Source organism: Bidens hawaiensis, unplaced genomic scaffold (genome assembly GCF_021521415.1).
Source record: "Bidens hawaiensis isolate Kalapana, Puna unplaced genomic scaffold, B.hawaiensis_p1.1 tig00019057_1, whole genome shotgun sequence".
Lineage (NCBI taxonomy): Eukaryota > Viridiplantae > Streptophyta > Magnoliopsida > Asterales > Asteraceae > Bidens > Bidens hawaiensis.
In genome coordinates, this window is record NW_027492891.1 from 116614 (window position 1) to 135389 (window position 18776).

Below are 18776 nucleotides of genomic sequence, written 5' to 3' on the forward strand. Positions count from 1 at the left end.
AAAGTTAGTTCACCCATTGCACTCATTTCAAACCTCTTCTTCATGACTTCTTCAAATTCCTGACACATGGCGACTTTTGATGCAGCAAAGATGATGTCGTCCACGTAGACTTGAACCAGAAGAAAGTCTCCTCCTTTTCTCTTAACGAACAGTGTGCTGTCGATCTTTCCCCTTTCAAACCCATTCTCAAGCAAGTAATCGGATAAAGTTGCATACCAGGCACGAGGGGCTTGATGTAGCCCATATAGCGCTTTACTTAGCCTGTACACGTGATCAGGAAAGTCTGGGTCGGGAAAACCCGGAGGTTGCTCAGCGTACACAACCTCATCGACTTTGCCGTTAAGAAACGCACTTTTCACGTCTAACTGGAACACCTTCATCTCCTTGTGTGCAGCAAATGCCAAAAACAAACGAATCGCTTCCAATCTCGCCACAGGAGAAAACACTTCATTGTAGTCGATTCCTTCTTGCTGATTAAAGCCTTTTACAACTAGCCTTGCCTTGTTCCTGATTATTATCCCTTTCTCATCTCTCTTACATTTGAAAACCCATTTGGTGCCAATCGCATGCACATTCTTCGGTTTTGCAACCAAATTCCATACCTCCATCTTCTTGAATCGGGCTAACTCTTCTTGCATGGCTTCGACCCACGAGCTGTCTTTTAGAGCCATTTGATAGTTCTTTGGTTCAATCTGGCTGATGAAGCAGGTGTACAAGCATTCGTTAATGATACCCGTTTCTTTAATGCTTGTGTAAACACAAGTGTGCTTATTCAAGCTTCGTCTTGTTTGTACACCGTCGGACAGATCACCTATCACGTTCTCTAAAGGGTGATTTCTGTGAACTCCAGTAGTCGGAACCGAACTGACTTGCAGATTGTCTTCCAGGTTCGAAGATAGTTCATCAATGGGCGATTGTTGTTGAGAGTGAAAAGGATTGAAGAATTCGTCTTCTGTAGAGGCAGCAGGGGTATCGACAGCAGTTGACGAGGAAGGTTGACATTCATCGTACTGTGGTCATTGCACAAAATTTTCTTCCTCATCATAAAGAATCTGCGTAGCAATTCTCTCATCAACTTCTGCACAATCCAAGTAAGGCATGTTAAAAGATTTAAAAAGCTTATCATAGTCGAAAGCTTCAGCGGGTCCCGTGCTTGGTTTTGGTGGTTTGTAACTTGTGATGTCAGTGTTACACACCACCTCAACCTTGCTGGTCGATAGATTAAAGACTCGTCTGTTGGGTGTCCCAACAACATATCCAACTAAAATACCTTCGTCGGCTTTCTCACCAAATTTTGAGTTCGTCTTTAATATCGAACATGGGGACCCGAATGGTTCGAGACCATTCAAGTTAGGCTTTCTACCATGCATAAGTTCATAACATGTTTTATTTAATCTTTTAACAGTTAAAACTCGATTAAGGATATAACAGGCTGTTGCAACAGCTTCAGCCCAGAACACCACAGGAAGTTTAGCATCAGCCAGCATGGTTCTGGCCCCTTCAATTAGCGTCCTGTTCTTCCTCTCAGCCACCCCATTTTGTTGCGGAGTATACGGGGCGCTGTACTGGTGGTCTATCCCTTTCTGTAAGCAAAACATCTCCATCTGATAGTTTTTGAACTCTGTTCCATTATCACTCCTGATGTACTTTACCTTTCTCCCCACAATATTCTCAACCTTGGTAATCAAGTTAATTACCAACTGAACCGTTTCATCTTTTGTCTTTAGAAAGTATACCCAAGAATATCGAGAGTAATCATCAGTTATTACCAAGCAGTATGATGTTCCACCTAGACTCTTTACATTCACGGGGCTGAAGAGATCCATGTGAAGTAGGTCTAGGGTACTGACTATTGAATTAACCTTCTTGGTGTGATGAGATTTCTTGTGTTGCTTTCCCTTCTTGCACGATAGACATTGGTCTTCAAAGTTGAAATTTTCATGAGAACACCCAGCACCAGCCCATTCTTGACAATGTAGTTCATTTTTCGAAGATGTATATGCCCCATTCTTCGATGCCATAACTCGGACTCCGATTCAGTTGCTTTTGACAGAAGACATGATTCTTCTGTTGCCATCTCAGTCGACCTCATGTCCATAACATATGTATTCTTTTCCCTTGGAGCCTTCATTACTATCCATGCCTCTGGTATCTTGAAACCAGGATACAGTACAATCGCTTCATTTTTGGTAAAGTGCACAGTGTAATCTTTGTCACAGATCTGAGACACACTCAGCAAATTATGCTTCAGCTCTTCAACGAAATTCACCTTTTCTAACTTCATTTTACCATTAGTCACCGTCCCAATTCTAGTAATTCTACCACCACTCTCTCCAGCAAAACTTACTCTACCTCCCTGAATAGGTTTCCATTCTTGTAACAAATTCTTGTTACCAGTCATGTGCCGGGAACAGCCGCTATCCACAATCCATAGATTGTTTGCAGCCCTGTTCAACTGTTCCTGCACGATTAAAGCAAAGGATTAAAATCTGGGGACCCAAGACCTATTGGTCTTGGGTCGATTAAATCTGTTAAAAGGCATCCCATACTTTGGCTGTCCAAAGTTAGTATTAGAATGATTTCTGTAAGTCATAAAAGGATACCTTCTTGTAGATTGACTATGAGGCCATCCAAACCTTCGTGAATTAAATGAATTATAACTAGTGGTTTGGTTGTTAACAGGGAAAAGCTGAGATCGATTTCTTTGAAAACCTGGATTAGTCCAATATCTGAACTTTGATGAGTTTGCATTCTTACCATTATAGTAATTACTGTTAGCTCTATTCTCAGTTTTCGGAGGCCTCATACCTCTGAATCTCTGATTCAGAGGGCAATCAGCAATCAGGTGTCCTATTCGATTGCATCTGAAACAGCTCCTGTGTTCAACCTTCGTCTCAACAGTTGTTTCAGATGTTGAGGTGGCATTACTACCCGTTTGCCTAACATATGGTGGGACATACGGGTTTAGAGGGGAATTCTTTTCAGTAGGTTTAAATTCCTCCCCACGTCTTAGTAACACTACCTCTTTTTTTGTCTCACTAGATTCGGATGTCTGGTCCGAATTTGATGAGACAGAACTTGGAACAGAAATCTTAACACTCGAAACAGGCTTACTCGTTTCCTTTTTACTCGATTCAGGTTTTTTAATTGAAACTTTGACAGGAATTGTCTGACTTATCTCAACATCAACGGATTTCTGATTACTAGGATCATAAGTATAGTTATGATTATAGAATATCCAATTCCTCCCCTTTTAACTGGGGAGCGTTGATCACTTACTAGGTGATCAAGTATTGCAGAGGAATTTCTAAATTGCTCAAGCTTTCTGTTTAGTTCCACCACTTTCACCTGGTAATCAGCTATCTGTTTATCCCTTTCAGCAATTAGTTTGGTTTTCTCTTCTAACACTTCATAGCTAAGATCAATTACTTGTATTTTTTCAGCAAGACTTGCTTTAAGACTTCTGATATCTTTTTCACTAGCCTTAATCTGTACTGAATAACTATTTTCTCTAGTTTTAGTGTAATAATAACGTTTTAAATTGAGAGTCCAAACTAACAAACTGATCAGTTAATGTTTTCAATTGTTCAGACAGATTTTCACATTGCATACAAGGGAGTTCTGAACTTATCTCAGAGAGCTGATCATTCACCTCTGCCATATAAGCTTGATCTTCTCTTGTCTCTCTGTCGTTTCCTTCAGTTTCGATGTTAACCAAGTTGGCCTGTTCGAACACTTCCTCAACCTCCAGATTCCAATTGTATCCCCCGTTCTGTCTGGATACCATCGCCCTATTCTCATTACTTCCCCCATTCGGTTGTGCTGGCCTGTTCTGACTACGTTCTACTCTTTCATTCGTGCATTCTTTAGCAAAGTGGCCATTCTGTTGACAGTTATAACACAGAACCTTTGACTTATCAAAACTTGGTCTCTCGCCAACGAACTTTCTACCAGTCTTCTTCATAAACCTTTTAACTCTTCTTACAATCATCGCCATCTGCCACTGCAGGTCCATCTCTTCCAGATCATCAGCATCGATCTGATCATAGTCATCGTCTAAGGTAGCAGGGTCAACAATTTACCTTTGATGTAATTTTCGTAAGAAGCTATGAAAGATGCATAGAGAGCAAACTGCTGTTCAGCAGACTTAACACTCATGGGCATCTGAGAGTAGTTGTTGTTCAGAACATTTGAGGAAAAACTACCAGTTGTTGCTTGAGGTTTAGAAGAATTTGTTTCACCAGCTACGAAACACACATCACCATCCATGTTGAGAGTTACATGACCATCTTGAGTTGAGTTAGAGCTCGGTTCTCCCTTTGAGTAGTAAGCAGATGATTCTGACTTTGAACTTGAACTCGTAGTAACTTTCGCACCATACATTCTCGGATCCTGAACCTGATCAGTTGGTGTCTTTTTTCGAACCATGTTCAGTTCAAAAGTTCGTAGTTTATTGACTGCTGTTTCCAAGTCAATGTTGGCAAACTCTTTATCTTCTCTCATCAAGACAGTGTACATTTCCCATTTCGGTGGGAGAGCATCAAGAAGTTTTTCTACGATCTCTTCTTCTTTATAGTCAATTGAATAGTTTCTGAGTTCGGTCATCAAGTGGTAATACCTTGTGATGATATCATCAAGTGACTCATTCTTCAAATACTTGAACACCGAGAATTGGGTTTTGAGTAGCTTAATCTTGGACGCACGTATCCCCACATTACCTTCATATCGATTTTCAAGCGCTTCCCATAGCTCTCTGGCGGTTTTATATTTCCTGAAGGTGTGAAGAATCTATTGTGGAAGAGCCATTGTTATCGCAGCATGAGCTTTGCTTTCAGCCTCATACATCTTCTTTTCTTCCTTTTCCATCTTATTGTATTTCTTTATTTGTTCACGACCCTCAAACAGAGCTGTTGGTGGAATGTATCCATCTTGAATGCACACCCACATCTTAGCATCTTGATATTTAACATATTGTTCAAACCGATCCTTCCAAGCCACGAAATCGGTACCCTTCAGCATTTTCGGAGCCTTAGTAGCTGAACCTGCTTCCACCTCCATTTTCACCAGTTCCGTAATATTTATAGAAGTCATCTTTGGAAGAAATACAAACGAGCACTCAAAGAAACCAAAAAAAAATAATTTATTATTCTGAACAGTACTGTAGGCGAAGTTATTCTTAACTTCGCTTAAGAGTAACTTCGCTTGAAAACACAACTTCGCTGTCTTCCCAACTTCGCCTGATGTTAACTTCGCTTGTTGACAACTTCGCTTAAGTTAAGCGAACTTGTGAGTTAGGCGAAGTTGTTAATAACTTCGCTTAAACTTATATCTTCGCCTAAACCCTACAAACAGTGGCGGCAACTTCGCCTGATGAACATAATGTTTTTGCAGGTTTGATTTTGACGTTTTGCAAGGTATGCGAAGGTGTAATGGATTGTTTTTGGTGGAGTGAGGTGAGTAGGACACAAAAACTCGGTATTCCAACATAAACTCGTCCCGCGAATAGTCGAACGGAATGATTTCTACACCCGTGTGATAATCCCGAACCACACAATCACGAGCAAATGCTCTGATACCAATTGTAGGTTCCCAGCCGGATCTAATCGGAAATATCTCGTTCTACGTAGGTGCGGAATCCCTACGTAAGACGATACGAGCGTAGAAGCGATATACGTTAAACACAAGCAAACACACGTTACAATAAACAAAGAACACGTTGTATTGCAACTAATAACACGTGATATTCAATCACCGATTACACATTCTTTTAAAATCATTTCTCCAAAATAAGCCGTAAACCTAATATATAAAGTTATCGACAACTTCGCCTAACAGACTAGTCGAAGTTGTTGATAACTTCGCTTGTCCACAAGTTCGCTTATAACAGGCGAACTTGTGAGACAACTTCGCTTAAACACCAATACAAACCAAACTAACATTATTACAGACACTCGATACTGAACTACTGACATCATGTACCAACAAACCCTAAATCTTTCCATTTTCATCCAACTTATCCATCTTATTCTCCCTGCACCTCCATAACACACACAAACCCTTTCCTTTTTCAGCCGCAAGATAGAAAGTGAAATCCAAGATCAAACGAGCCAAGATCTTCGATCTATCCCTTATATTCGAGCTAGTCACAAGATCCAAGCTCATAAACAAGCTAGCCGTGACCTAGCAAACGATTAAAGGTATGTTCTTGATCTTAAAGCTTACGTTTTTATGATAGAGGTTCAAGCTTTATGATAGAAACGGGTAAATCTTGATAGTGGTATGATATTGGGCGGTTAAACGGTTGAGAACGATGATGAAAAGTGGTTAAAACCCTTGATATGGACCTGTAGCAACTAACTAGACTAGGAAAGAAACGAGAAGATAGGCTGATGAGCTGAAAACATCATATTGAGGGTTCTCGGCCACTTTCTCGGCCAACCCACTCGTAACAAGGTTTTCGGTCAAGTTTGAGATTTCGGTCCACGTTCTCGGCCAAGTAGGGATCTCGGTCAAACACGAGTTCTCGGTCAAACCTGGGATTTCGGTCAACAGGGGTTCTCGGCCATGTTTTCGGCCACCCCATTCTATTGGGTTTTGGGCCTAAATCCAGTTGGGCCCAGATACCATAATGGACAGTTGGGCTAAACCCATATCTAATATAAAGCAAACTGGCCCATTATCTTAGGCTTAGCAACTAAGCCCAACTTAGAAAATAACTTAAAATGTTAATGGAAAATGTGTTAAGACAGTTAATGAAAATAAATTTTTTCAAGCTGACCTGGTAGCTTAACCCCAGCCAGGGGCTCTGCCCCTTGGACCCCGCTAGGGGCTGCCGCCCATAGAACCCCGCTGCCAGGGGTGCTGCCCCCGGACCCCCGTTTGTTAAGGGCAATAATTAAACTAGAAACACGATATGGGTAGTGACAGTTAAATTGATACGTGTAATTGTTATACAATCAGTTGTGCACAACTCAAGAAAGGGATAACCATAAACGGTGAACGTAACCGCATTCAAGTGAGTTTCTTGCCCCATTTCCTTGTTATGTTTTCGGGGCTGTGTGCATACTCGATGTGATTAGTTAATACACTTACCTTGAGTGGTAAGTGTATGCCTTATATGATTTATGTATGAATGAATGCTTGACGATACATGAACGATCTTCGGATATTGCATGTATCGCCAAGGGACAGTATAGAGATATGATTGACATATATATGATGTATAGATGATGCATGGACGTATGGAAGTTATGATTATGAATGCATAGAAAGGTACGAAAGGTATAGATAGAACAAGGGAACCAACCCTAATAATGTCGGCGAATGTAGGGAACCAACCCTAATAATATCTGCGAATGTAGGGAACCGACCCTAATAATGTCGGCGAATGTAGGGAACCGACCCTAATAATATCAGCGAAGGTTGTAGAGCGAAAGGCTCTTTAAAATGTATACATATGAATAGAAGTGTGTATGTAAGCAGATATGTAAGTATGTAAGGAAAGATGAAAATACGTGTCTTCGGATATGTATGTATGTGAATGTTTTGTATGTGGCCTAATTAATTAGAACTCACTCAGCGTAGCTGACTTTTAGTATGCACGCATGTGAGTAGGATGAGGCAGCTCGCTTGAGGGGAACGCGTGGCATTGAATAAGAGGCTGGCATCGGAAGACCCAAGACGTGTTATGTTTTAAGTACTTAGTTTTTTTTGAAAGACAAGTTGTTTGTTTAAGACAAGTTATGGATTTATGTAATCTTTTATGAAAGTTTTTATATTACGCGAAAGTTTTTATTAATTCTGATTACTAGAACTAAGTGAATGAGTAAATCCAACGTCCAAATGTGAGGTATCGGTAACGGGACCTTACACTATTCTTCTGGTTCCTTCCGGTTCTATCCTGATTTGTTCCGGCTTCTCGTTTAAGCTTATTTTGACTCGTTTTTCGCCATTTTTAACCACGTTCAACTTCCGGAACCTACAAAACACAAATATGCTAGTAGTATACAACAACTAAAAACGAATATAAACTAATAAAATAATAAAATAAATATACAAGGGAAATATATATAAATATCAGTATATCAAATATCCCCACACTTACTCTTTTTCGTCCCTGAAATAGTTTAATGTGATGGAATCAAAAGCAGAAAATATGGTCTTAAACTCATATAGATTATTTAAAGCTCAGAAAAACACAAAAAAACGCGATCACCGATATTGTTGTCCACTTAAACCCATGCCTTGATCTTTACCGGAACAAATAAGATCCAACAATTTCTTTATTTATATAGCCTAGTGGTTTCCACAATTAAGACCCATTTTATTTTCAGTTTTTACCGGACCAGACCACCCAACTTGACTTAATCCTCAAAATTAGAAGATTTAAAATTTTTTTGCTCTTTTTTGCATGAATAGTTAAGACGATCAAGAGTATTGTCTATCCACCTAAATTTAAGCATCAAACTTTACCAAAGCAGCCATTATATACGATTAAGGTATAATTATTCAATCAATTAGCAAGTGTTACCCACATCATGACATACCCCCGTTATTAAGTAATACCCCAGAAACATCACCATAGGTGAGTATGCACGAATTCATCTGTAGGGTCTACATATGACGTGTACCTTGTGGTCCATTTCTTAAGGGTAATGAAACGCGAGCAAGGGGACCCCATATGGCTAACAACGTGGATGATTAGGTCAGTAGTGTATTTGTTCTTTAAGTACGAGCTGATAAAGTTTAATGACTTATGTTTGGCAGAAAACTACGGGTTTTTCCCTTTTTTCTCTTTTTAATATTCACAAATCCACTAAGGAAATGTGAATACCGAGATGATAAACCACACACAGGCCCATAGTCTTCGGGCCCGAGGCATCCCATCAATACAATATTTAAGGTTATAAAACCATACAGTAATGAAGTGTTAAGCTGTAAAGTTAGACGTCAAGGATTTAGTTTATATCACCGCCTACTTGGCGAACTATAACATTAAACATACCCAAGCATCATATGATAATGTATTCAAAATTTTAAAATTCATAATATTTTTCACATTCATACCGAAAATTGAGGCTTGAGTACTGCCCGACCTTTCATCACCTATTTTCCATGGATTAAACGCTTTTCCCACTAAAAATCATATCTATTCGTTACCCATTTTTAAAACTGCCATTTCATTCTCAAGGCTGAGCCTACCGACACATCCCAAGTTAAGTGGATGTTCTTTTATATTATCTCATATTATTGTCAGTTGTTTTTTTTTTGATAATTATCATTATCTTCCATTTAAACGCAAAAAAAAAAAACTAATTTCAAGGGAAAATTTAAAAACATTTTATTATTTTTCTCTTTTTTAAACAAAAAAAAACTACGACTCAAATATCATATCCTCACATTAAAATTTCGCATTGTGCTCAATGCAAGGACAATGATAACTTAAAATAAAAACAAAAATAAAAATAAAAATAAAATAAAATCAGACAACAAAAAACTAAAAACCTAAGAATGAAAAAAAAAATAAAACAAAAATATAAATAAATAAGCTAGATAATGGAAAAGACTTAGCTGGAAATATGCGAATAAATTTTGATGCCAAAGCCTTTTTCCATGAATGCCCTCCAACTACTGACGGGTGGTCCATGGGATAACCCTTAATTGATTTAAAGCCGTAATAATCATGTTTTGAATTAGTTTATTTGGTGGAATTAGATGACTACGGTGTGTTCGGTAAATTGTAGGTACAAAGGAGGTTCCGGAGCTATTATGGTGTATAACGAAGAAACCCAAGGAACCAGAGACACCAAAGAAGTCAAAAACATGAAAAACAATGGTGCATGGTTGAAGTTCACCGTGGCCCACAGTCCAGACCGTGAGCCACGGTCCAAAATGGTTATTCAAACAGAAGCCACCGTACCATGGCTGGTACGGTGGCTGTGGAGCTCACCGTGACCCACGGTTGGACCTTGGGCCACGGTCCAGGTTTTTCAGAAATCACCGTGACCCACGGTGTGAACCGTGGGCCACGGTCCGGAGTCGTAACTGCTGTTTTTTCTACATATTTTATGAGTTTTTGGGTTGGCTTTTCATTATCTTTGCATCTAAACAAGCTAGGGACGAATTTGAGAGATTAAGAACAAGACTTTGGTGATTATAATCATTTGTTTGGGTTTATGATTCGTTCGATTATCTTAATAGAAGTGATGATTAATTAAACAATGTGTGGCTAGTACTCTTATTGTTCTCTCCCGAATTGTAAGGTTTTCTAATTGGATAATTGTTAATCGTTAATGTTATTGGTGAGATAGTATTTTGATCATTTGATTACTTTGCTATGGTGATTGTGTGTTTGTTTTGTAATTGTTAGTATGGTATAAATTTGTGTTCTTGACTATTCTTTCTTGGTGCCACAGGCAATCGAGATTTAGTAGAAGAGAATTAGGGTTAACACTACTAAACTGATTATTGAGTGACAACCTTGCATTTTTGTAATCCAAGTACTTAGTCCTCTCTTATCACATTCAAACGCATTTTCACGAACTATAATTATGTAGTTCATCTCACAGGTAAACATTAACTCTATCAACATTGAAAACCTGAAATCGGGAGAGAGCATTCTTTCTTATATTGTTTAAAACTCGTTTATTGTTTTAGTTAATTTTGTTAATCAAAATCAAACAACCAAATCATTGAATTTAAATTTTGCACTTAGATTAATTTAGATTAATTTTATAGCTACTCAGTAACGCATTTTCCACAAACTCCCTGTGTTCGATACCTACTTACCGCTATCTAATTAGTTGTATTTGTTTTAATTTTTGAGTGAGTCTTCGACTACACGTCAAAATTTGGCGCCGTTGCCAGGGAGTAGTGCGCAATGTGTGTTAGCTTTAGTAGTTTTAGTCTGTTATTTTCGGGTTTACGCTGGTTGTGTTAGTGTGTAGGTACCTAAAGGTGTATGCATATTAGAAGCTCTAACAGGTCATCACCACTAGTTATTGATCCCGAGATTGACAGAACACTTCGAAGAAACCGAGTCTTACTTAGGGAGAATAAGCTTCTTGGTTCTCCAACCGTATCAAACAACATGGATTCACCAGTTCCCACTTCGGGTCAAACAATCCCGACTACACCTCCACCAAATCCACCTCAACCGATTACTACTAATATACCTACAGCATCAAGTGAACTCCAACCACCTCCCACAACCAAACCCATAGCTGCTCAATACACCTACTCAACATCATCCACATTGCCACCTATTACCAACCTTTTTCCTAACTTTGGTGCGTCATCATCCTCTCAACAATATCAACCACCACCCTTTCAACAGTCACAATCAAACTACCAATACCAACCCCAATCATTTATGCAACATTCAAGAACACAAGGTGACGGATACGGGTATGGGGTTGATAGTGAATTTGAAGGGTATGAAGTGGAAGGTCACTACATGGGAGGTGATGCAAGTCAAAGGGTAAATCCGGGAAATTTGGCTTATGGTCAATGGCAACAACCACCGCCGGTTGTTCAACAAGCTCAACCACCAGTTCAACAAGCTCAACAACAACCACTGGTTGTTGTTAATCAAGTTCAGCCGCCACCAATTATTCAACAACCGCAAGGGCAACCTCAAGATCTACAATTTCAACAAGAAATGCCCCAACCACAGTTTCAACAACAATATGTGCAGCCAAGGCCCGTTTATAGGAAAATGGGTTAACCAAGAGTACCAATGGGGGTACCAAGAAGGCACGCAAGAGAGATGGTTAGGGGGATTGAAGCCCATTTCCGACCCATAATTACTAATAATCCGTCTCCGGTGGTTATCCCTCTCAATCATCAAGGGTGGACATTTGAAGTAAGAACCAATTCCCTTCAAAGTCTTCCGAAGTATAAAGGTCTAGCGACGGAGGAACCTTACTTCCACTTGGAGGCATATGATTCCATTTGCAACACAATTGGGGGTCAAGGTTTTACATCGGATGAGGTAAAGTTGGTTTTATTTCAGTTTTCGTTGGAAGACAAGGCAAAGAGATGGTTTTACACTTTGCCTTCCGCGTCTATTTATACTTGGGCTGAGATGCAACAAAGATTTTTGGAAGAATTTTACACGGCCCAAAAGACAAACGATGCGAGAAGAAGTTTGAGAACCTTCCAACAACAAATGGGGGAAATGTTTCATGAAGCATTCGAGAGGTTTAACATGATGATTAAGAATTGTCCCCATCATGGAATTGCTCTTTGGGAGCTGTTAAATGCTTTTCATTATGGAGGATGAACGGGATTTGCGGTCGATCACTAATGGTACATTTGGTACCAATTATGAACAAGATGATTGGGAATATTTGGAACAAATGAAGGTGACCTCAAAGAGAAAGGCTCAAACGGGACGAAGAGCAAGACCGGCGGTTGGTAGACCACAAGTGCAAGCCGTGGAAGAAGGAAAAGTACAAACCACTAATCATGTAATTGATGTTTGTATAAATTGTAACGAGTTGGGTCATGCTTCGGAGGTGTGTGGGGTAGGTCAAGCACCTGTGGAAGAGGTGAATGCACTGCCAGGGGGAGGTGGTAGGAATTACCACATGAACTCCAACACCTACCACCCCGGGTTGAGAAATCACCCGAATTTTCGATATGGAAACCCGACCACTCAATCTAACCCAAATTTTCAAGGAAATCAAGGCAATTATGTCCCTCGCCAACAACATAATAACCAAGGTAATTATCATGGCGGGAACAATCAAGGGTTGCAAGGTCAAGGGGGTGGCGGTCAAAGCGGGTCAACGGGTCAAAGTTCATCGAGTGGAAATGAGGTTATGGACATGTTGAAGTTGATGCAACAAGACATGCAACGAAGAAATCAACTTGATGAAGTTAGAATGCAAAAGGAAGAAGTAAGAGATAAAGCTATCCAATCGTTGACCACACAAATGGGTCAACTCGCAACTGAGGTGTCCGACTTGAAGAAGAATAAGGGTCAATTTCCAAGCGACACAAAGGTAAATCCTTCTCATAACTCTTCACGCAATGTTCCTATTAACCACGTTAGTGTTTTAAGAAGTGGTAAAGATTATAAAAAAGATTTATCACCGGGTGTGGTTGATGCGGAAGTTGAGGATATTATGGGTAATGAAAGTGATGATGAAAGTCTAACAAATAAACCCACTAAACATGTCACTTTTGAAAAACCGTTATAAAATCTTGGTCAAATTTCAAATTTAAATGATAAAAATAAGGAAGTGGAACCAATTGCGGTCCCATTTCCCTCGGCTTTACTCGACCCGGGTAGGAAAAACATCATTTCTAGAAGGGGTCCTCAAAAAGAAGAGATGTGGGAAGTTTTTAAGCAAGTAAAGGTAAATTTACCTTTACTTGAGGCAATAAAACAAGTGCCCGCGTATGCTAAGTTTTTAAAAAGATCTATGCACTCAAAAGAGGCAACAAAAAGTGCCTAAACGAGTGGATTTAACTGAGCGGGCAAGTGCGGTTTTAAAAGGAGATCTTGCTCCTAAGCTTCAAGATCCGGGAACGACCTTAATTAATATTCAAGTAGGCGATTTCAAATGTCTAGGGCGTTACTAGATCTTGGGGCCGGAGTAAGCATTCTCCAGGGGGGTTTATATGACCAATATAACTTTGGTCCTTTAAAACGTGTTGAGACCACGGTTGTATTGGCGGATTTGTCTCATAAACTTCCCCGTGGAATCGTGCGGGATGTTATTGTGAAAGTGGAGGATTTTTACTATCCTGTGGATTTTTTGGTGTTATACTATTCTTCGGGTGACCCAAGTCAACAACAAAATGTTATCTTAGGTCGACCATTTTTGAACACTGCTCATGCAATCATTGATTGCAGATTTGGTACCGTTGACATGGTGTTTGGTAATCGTAAAATGCGCCTTAATGTTTTTACTAACGTTTCTAATTCTTTGAGTGGTGAAGAATGTTTTGTGGCAGATTTGGTGGACCATTGTATTCCTCATGAATACGATGAAGATTGTGTAGAAGCTTGTATTTGTGATGATTCTGAACAGGTACACGTGTGTGCTTTGAGAATGGAAGAACAAAAACAGGATGTCTTAGCTATACAAGAGGGAAGGCCACCATGGCACATCAATTTGAGAATTTGCCAACGGAGATCAATTCGGACACAAAGCCGTCTTTGGAGTGTCCACCAAAGTTTGAATTGAAGGAACTCCCAAGTCACTTGAAGTATGCATTTTTAAGGGAGAATGAAACTCTTCCGGTTATCATTGCTTCTAACTTGGAGGAAGAATAAGAGAGGGCGTTGGTAAAAGTGTTGGGAGCACATAAGGCTGCTATTGGATGGACGTTGGTGGATTTAAAGGGTATTAGTCCTTCCATTGTTATGCATAAAATAATTACTGATGAGGAGGCTAAACCCCCAAGGGAGACACAAAGACGGTTGAACCCGAATTTGCGAGAAGTGGTGAAAAAGGAAGTTATCAAATGTTTGGATGCGGGGATCATTTATCCCATTTCAGACAGTGAATGGGTGAGCCCGACACAGGTAGTGCCCAAGAAAGCCGGCATCCAGGTAATAAAAGGTGATAATGGTGAACAAATCGCCACCCGACCGGTAACCGAGTGGAGAGTGTGCATTGATTATAGAAAATTAAATAATGCAACCTCAAAAGACCATTTTCCATTACCATTCAATTGACCAAATAGTTGAAAAACTTTCGGGTAAAAAATATTATTGTTTTTTGGATGGATATTCGGGTTACAATCAAATTGCAATTCATCCCGATGACCAACATAAGACCACCTTCACGTGTCCATATGGTATTTTTGCCTTTAGGCGAATGCCATTTGGATTGTGTAATGACCCGGCTACCTTTCAAAGATGAATGATGAGCATTTTTTCCGACATGGCCGGGGAATCACTTGAAGGTTTTGTGGACGATTTTTCTATTTTTGGCTCAACTTTTGAGTCGTGTCTCGTTGATTTAGCAAAAGTTTTAAAACGATGTGTTGAGACAAACTTGGTGTTGCGTTGGGAAAAAAAGTCACTTCATGGTGCAAGAGGGCATTGTGTTGGGTCATGTGTTTTCAAGTAGTGGAATGGAGGTTGACCAAGCTAAAATAAAAGTAATTTCATCTTTACTACCCCCGAAAAATGTTAAAGGGGTGAGATCGTTTTGGGACATGCCGGATTTTATAGGAGATTCATTAAAGATTTTAGTGCAATTTCAAAACCTTTATGTAATCTCTTATTAAAGGATGTCCCCTTTGAGTTCACTGATGAATGTTTGCAAGCTTTTGACAGTTTGAAGGAGAAGTTGGTACAAGCACCCATTCTACAATCACCAGATTGGTCAAGCCCGTTTGAGATCATGTGTGATGCTAGTGATAACACGGTTGGAGCAGTATTGGGTCAAGGAGTAGAGAAGAAGCCGATGGTAATATACTATGCAAGCAAAACTTTATCCGAGGCGCAATTAAATTACACCACTACCAAAAAAGAGTTACCTGCAGTGGTGTACGCCTTGGATAAATTTTGGTCGTATATTTTGGGAAGTAAAGTTGTGGTGTACTCGGATCATAGTGCGGTCAGGTATTTGATGGAAAAGAAAGACGCGAAACCGCGTTTGATTCGATGGGTGTTATTGTTGCAAGAATTTGATCTTGAAATCCGCGACAAGAAAGGTTGTGAGAATGTAGTGGCGGATCACTTGTCTCGGATTCCACTTGAATGCATTGAGGATTCGGTAGAGATAAACGAACGGTTTCCCGATGAACAATTGTTAGCCATGTCAACCGCACCGTGGTATGCCCACTTTGTGAACTATTTAGCAACGTGGTCTATTCCAAGTCATTGGGTGAAGAAAAGAAGACAACGGTTCATGGACCAAGTGAAACAATATATTTGGGATGAACCGGATTTGTTCAAGATTGGTTCCGATCAAGTGATAAGGAGATGCATTCCCGATTCCGAGGTGTGGGAGGTTTTGACTCATGCACATGCATCGGCGTGTGGAGGTCATTTTAGTGGTCAAAAGATGGGTTACCGGGTGCTCCAATGTGGGTTTTATTGGCCCACCATTTTTAAAGATGCAAGTGAGTATGCCCGACATTGTTTGAATTGCCAAAAGTTGGGTAGTATCTCGAAACGGGATGAAATGCCATTGCAACCGATTTTGGTGTTAGAGATTTTCGATGTATGGGGAATTGACTTTATGGGCCCGTTTCCAAACTCGAATGGATTTTTATATATCTTGGTTGCGGTTGATTATGTGTCCAAGTGGGTAGAAGCGGTAGCAACAAGAACCAATGACCATTCGGTAGTTTGCAAATTCGTTCAATCCACCATCTTTGCTCGGTTTGGTATCCCGCGGGTTATTATTAGTGATGGTGGGTCACATTTCAAGAATTTCAACTTTGGAAAGCTTTTAAAGAGATATAATTTGAACCACCGAATTGCTACTCCTTATCATCCGCAAACTAGTGGACAAGTCGAAGTGTCCAATCGCCAAATTAAAGAAATCTTGATGAAGACAGTGCGGGTAGATAGGAAGGATTGGTCTTCTAAGTTAAATAATGCATTATGGGCGTATCGGACCACCTACAAAACTCATATTGGCACAACTCCTGATCGGTTAGTTTATGGGAAAAGGTGTCATTTACCAATGGAGTTGGCACATAAGGCGTTTTGGGCGATCAAGAATGTCAACGCGGATTATAAGGAAGCGGGTGAATTGAGAAAGTTGAAGTTGAATGAGATTGAGGAAATCCGGGATGAAGCGTATGAATGTGCTTCCGCATACAAAGATAAACTAAAAAAGGTCCATGATGTAAAGTTTAGAAAAAGGACTTTTGAAGTGGGTCAAAAGGTGTGGTCGTATAATTCAAGGCTTAAGTTATTTCCGGGTAAGTTAAAGAGCAAGTGGATGGGCCCATATATCATCACAAAAGTAGGTCAATTTGGTGATGTGGAGATAGAAGATGTTCAAGAGCAAACAAAACAAGTGGTGAACGGTCAAAGATTTAAACCTTCCTTGGAAGGAAAGGACATGAATATGCTCGATTTGGACCGGGTGAGTTATTTATTACGCTCACCGGATGAGGAAACGAATTAAAGGGCCAAGGTATGTTGTATATTTTAGTATAGGTTAATTTAGTTTTTATTTAAAAATTGGTTTTAAAAATTCCCTTTTTCGCTTTGGAGTTGTCAAAATCAAGTGTGGGGAAGTCCTTGTGATTTTTATACCGTGTTGAGGACAACTCGGGTTTTTCATGGGGGGTAGGGTAATTTTTATTTTTATTTTAATTTGGTAAATAAGTTTTAATTATTTTGGTTTTTCTTGGTTCCTTATTTTGATCTAAAAAAAAATTATTATAGTGAACCGTGGCCCACGGTTCGGACCGTGGCCCACGGTGGTTACCGTGTGACACGATGAAGAGGGACACCACGGTACGGTGCCCTATGTTTGTTTTTGACACAACTCAACCGTGACCCACGGTGTGGACCATGGGCCACGGTCCACTTCGAACCAGCAAACAGAACTGATGAAACCGTGACCCACGGTTGAACCGTGGGCCACGGTCTGGCGGCGACAGACGAGAGGGACCGGGTTTGGTGTTTAATAAACAATAAAAATCAAATGTTTAATCACATTTAAACCGCATAATTCACCTACCTTTATTATTTTCACCTATTATCATCTTCTTCTTCCCAAATGGTTTCTCTACAAACCCTAACTCCCAATTTGAAAGATCCATAACTTCCTTGTATCTCCACCAAATCAACCGATTTTTGAGTCCAAATTGGCTAGAATTCCACAAGAGTTTCAATTATATCATTGAATTTGAAAGAATCCTTTGTTTTGTTGGTCGATTTTGGACAAATAAGTAGGGCTGGTAATTCGTGTCTTAACAGGTTTAACAGGTAAGAAGCGACGCGCGCAACACAAATATCAAACTTGAATACGACTCATTTAACTACTTTATATGTCATGACTATAAGGCAGTTTTAAGTTTTGTGTATCAATAAGGGATAATAAGGGTTTCTAGCATACTGATTTCAATTATTTAAGAAAATTAAAAAATCACATACCGCACTTTTTTTATTAACAGGTCTTATCGTGTCTTTAACAGGTACCCAATTGCCAACCCTACAAATAAGTCCGAAATTTTTGGGGTTTTTGGTTTAGTTTGAAGCTTTCTTCATCTACATATTCTACAACACAAAGGTATGGATTCTCTTTTCATTATTGATGGTACATTGTATTGAAGTTGTAAGTTTGTCATGATTGTTTCTATGAACCCATTTGCTTGTTTGAGTAATGAGTATAATGATTATATGGTATAGTTGTGGATAGTAGATAATTGTTACAAAAATATGTTTGTTATATTGATTAACTGGAAATTATATGTTGAAGCAAATGTTGAATTTATGGTCAATTGATTAACAGGTGATTATCCACAGCCATAGTAACAAGCAAGTGTGGGGAGGTGTATGTTGACTAAATTTGATTGTTTTCTTGGTTGTTTGTTGTGTGTAGATGGGTATAACTTTAGATAAAGGAAAGTCAAAGGCATCAACTTCTAGCGGTCGAGCAGTCCAATTAAAGAGGCAAAGAATGCAGGAAGAGCAAGCGAATGTGCAAGTACAAACTGTAAAACCCACTTGGAGAGGTGGGGGATTGTCAAAGTACACCATGTTTCACCGTTGGAATGGCAACCGGAGCTATTCATTGATAAGATGGCCACGTTGCATAAACGAATTGAAGGATTTATGTGTGAGA